Raw genomic sequence first — 2438 nt, 5'->3', positions numbered from 1 at the left:
ATCATAATGAAGCGCGCCCTGTAAACTGTGACGGAGGGAGGAGTAGTATGAAGGTGCAAAACCAAGTACGCGTATGGCTAGTCGGTCAATGCACCTCCTCTTGGCATATCACTGACATGTGGGACAGGAGTGTGAGCAAACCAATCTCAATTGACGGCAGAGCCAACCCGCCGTTCCTTGAGAGAGACGAGGAGCGAGAACACACAGACGGGATCACATGGAGGCCAAGATATATTCGAGCATGGTTGGTTGATCGATATCATTCATTACATGTTGGGCTGCCGTTTTCCGCCCTTCTCCGGAATAAATGTGTACTTTATCAGAGATAAAAAATAAGAGTACAGACGCTCCACCATGCGGTAGTAGTAGTAGTACTACTCGTACTACTGCATTTGGCTCTTCGCCTCTTCGTGAAGTCGAACGGCCCTGTTTGGATCCATAGGTTAGAGTTAATTTGGACTCAACTAACCCAAAAATATCCAAACAGGAGGGTTAGTTTGGGTTTGATGCATCTAACCCACCCAAAAAATCTAACCCACTCAAGAGGTGCTTATTTGGGTTAGTTCTTCTCGGGGTCACTAAAAAAACATAATTTTCTCTCGCTCTTCCCTCGACAGATTCCTTCACACTTCCTCGAAGCTTCTCATCCTCTCCCTCCCTCCCTATCGCACCGCCCGTTGTCAGTGTCAAAACCGGCGGATCTCGGGTAGGGGGTCCCGAACTGTGCGTCTAAGGCTAATGGTCACAGGAGGCAGGGGATACAATGTTTTACCCAGGTTTGGGCCCTCTCGATGGAGGTAATACCCTACTTCCTGCTTGATTGATCTTGATGATATGAGTATTACAAGAGTTGATCTACCACGAGATTGTAGAGGCTAAACCCTAGGAGCTAGCCTATGATTATGATTGTTCTCCTCCTACGGACTAAACCCTCCGGTTTATATAGACACCGTAGGAGGATAGGGTTACACAGAGTCGGTTACAGAGAAGGAGATCTAACATCCGAATTGCCAAGCTTGCCTTCCACGCAAAGGAGAGTCCCATCCAGACATGAGACGAAGTCTTGAATCTTGTATCTTCATAGTCCAACAATCCGGCCAAAGTATATAGTCTGGCTGTCCGGATACCCCCAAATCCAGGACTCCCTCAGTAGCCCCTAAACCAGGCTTCAATGGCGATGAGTCCGGCGCGCAGATTGTCTTCGGCATTGCAAGGTGGGTTCCATCTCCAAATACTCCAAGGTAGATTCTGGACACAAGGATCGTGTCCGGCTCTGCAAAATAATTTCCACACACCACCGTAGAGAGCATACTTTTTCACGAACCGAATCCGCTGACATTTTCCTTCATAACTTGATATCACACTGTGGCCCATTCCTTATCCAAACCGTTTCTCAACCAGCTACTGCGCATATTGCGAGGCGGTTTCCTGGGCACGTCTTGTCAAAGCAGAGATCGTGTCCCCCTTATCATGGGACTCTCATCAATACGGGTGCGGGTAGCCCAACCGTACCGCCAATCGCGGCGAGTGGGGAACGAGGAGGTTCCATCAGGCAAGTAGGGAGGCGCAAAAGTTTTTATAGCCTTGAAAGGAGATAAGGCCTCCTCCTCTTCACCCATGCCCTTTCCTTCCGCTCGTCCATTCCCTTCCGCTCGAGCCCTAGCGCCCAAGCGCTCGTCTTCTCCACCAAAAGAGGTTCTCTGAAGATGTCCGGATCGAGAGCAGGAGGCAAGTGGATGGCCTCTACCGTCTAGGAGAAGGATATCAAAAAGCTTCGAGAGGCCGGGTACCTGGCCAAGAAAATCGACCATCGTCTTCCGACAGTGGGACAGATCGTCCCTAATCCGGAGCCTCACGAGAGGATTGTGTTTCTTGCTCATTTCGTCTGTGGGCTCGGGTTTCCCCTCCACCCATTTGTTCGCGACATCATGTATTATTACGAGATTGATTTTCATGATCTGTCCCATAATTCTTTCCTTAACATCTTGACGTTTATCGTCGCGTGTGAGGCCTTTCTTCATATTTCACTACACTTCGGCTTATGGCTGAAGATCTTCAATGTGAAGCCCAAGGTGGTGAATGGCGAGCACGCCGAGTGCGGAGGTGCCATGGTGAGCAAGATGCCCAAGGTCACATGGCCGACAGGCACCTTCAATGATTCCGTCAAGGAGTGGCAACAGCAGTGGTTCTACATCACTGAGCCGTGCGGCAAAAAGTGGGCCGCTGCTCCCGAATTCAGATCTGGAGCCCCCCTGCGGCTCACGTCCTGGCCCAAGAAGGGCCTGAATTGGTCCTTGTTCGATGAGCTGTCGGTGCTCCAAACGCGCGTCAAGGGCGTGGTAGACAAGGACATCAAACTTGTCAATGTAGTCCAGGTGATGTTAGTTCACCTGGTTCTTGCTTGCCAACACCGGACCTGTAATTTGTGTGAATATGAC

This window comes from Triticum dicoccoides, chromosome 3B, assembly GCF_002162155.2.
Source record: "Triticum dicoccoides isolate Atlit2015 ecotype Zavitan chromosome 3B, WEW_v2.0, whole genome shotgun sequence".
In the NCBI taxonomy this organism is placed as follows: domain Eukaryota; kingdom Viridiplantae; phylum Streptophyta; class Magnoliopsida; order Poales; family Poaceae; genus Triticum; species Triticum dicoccoides.
Note: the sequence above shows the minus strand (reverse complement) of the source record.